The sequence below is a fragment of the Sinocyclocheilus rhinocerous genome, unplaced genomic scaffold, assembly GCF_001515625.1.
Source record: "Sinocyclocheilus rhinocerous isolate Xijiao unplaced genomic scaffold, SAMN03320098_v1.1 scaffold655, whole genome shotgun sequence".
Taxonomy (NCBI): Eukaryota; Metazoa; Chordata; class Actinopteri; order Cypriniformes; family Cyprinidae; genus Sinocyclocheilus; species Sinocyclocheilus rhinocerous.
In genome coordinates, this window is record NW_015646377.1 from 512,383 (window position 1) to 512,787 (window position 405).

Consider the following 405-nt stretch of genomic DNA (forward strand, 5'->3'; position numbering starts at 1 on the left):
CATTTAACAGGTTTTTACTGTAGCATTTTTACAGTCTTTTACCGTTAAATTCACGGTCATTTTTTACAGTGTGGGTCACACTTTCTGATGATTCAAGATAAAGATATTTTGGAGAAATTGTTTCTTTTAGCCAGTTTTATAAAGAGCTCTACATGATGTTGAATATTATCATAAAACAAGTGTCAATTCAAAATCAGATTTTAAATTGTCAGTAGGTAAATATTGATTGAATAAAATATATGGCATTTTTCAAAGCACATAGAAATTTATTTTTTTTAAAGTTTGACCAAGGATTAACTTGTTAATTACTACTTTGATCCACAATCAGACGGTCCCGTACAAAACCATCATTCATGGTGGAGTACAGCCTGGAAAAGGCATCATCATCCAAGGAGTCATCAGCCC